The sequence below is a fragment of the Fonticula alba genome (assembly GCF_000388065.1).
Source record: "Fonticula alba strain ATCC 38817 unplaced genomic scaffold supercont2.4, whole genome shotgun sequence".
NCBI classification, from domain to species: domain Eukaryota; order Rotosphaerida; family Fonticulaceae; genus Fonticula; species Fonticula alba.
The window spans coordinates 563,697-564,483 of NW_009242974.1; positions in this window are offsets into that span (position 1 = coordinate 563,697).

Below are 787 nucleotides of genomic sequence, written 5' to 3' on the forward strand. Positions count from 1 at the left end.
CCCCCTGCCACCCGGCCGGCTCCTAGCCCGCGACCGGTATCGGCGCCCAAAGCCGCCGTCCTTCGAGGGGCAGCCCGGGGCGAGGGGCAGCCCGGGGGCGCGGGCAGGCAGATTAAGGCGCCGCCGCCGGTGCCGGCACGCCTGCGCCCGCCGGCGCCCGGCCCGTGCCATGAGCACCAGCGAGCCACATGGGGATATTTCAATTGACTATGTGCCCGATCGCACGTCTCGCAGAGGGGGTACACCGCCCCACAGGTAACATAGCCCTCCCTCTCCACTCTCCCCCCCCCCTGCTTTCTGTCTTCCGCCGCCGTGTATGTCTGCGCCCATTGTCCGGGGCCCTTTCTCCTCGCGCCCCCTCGCGGCCTTTCTTGCTTTTCCTTTTCGCCTCCTGTCCTGTGTGTTCGCGCCTTGCCCTGCGGCGGTGGTCCGTGGTGTGTGTGTGTGTGTGTGTGCCGCCGTGGCTTTCGCGTGCTTGTGGCCGGGCGCCGCGGCAGGCCAGCGCCCGGTCCCGCGGGCAAACGGCCCCGCGCCGCCCTCGCCCGGTGCCGCGGCCACCGCGCCTCGGGCCCTGCTCGTGTCATGGACGGCCCGGAATCGTGTGGCGGACAGGCCGCCGGTTGGTGGCGGCCGGTTCCGCGACCGCCGCCACCGACAGAGAGCCCCTTGGGCCGGGGGCGCGCGCACTTTCGCGCCTCTGGCTGCCCCGCGAACGGAAGACCCGCCCGTCCGGGGGATGTGCGGCGGGACTGGCGGGCATATATCGGCATGGGGAAAGGAAGAAAAA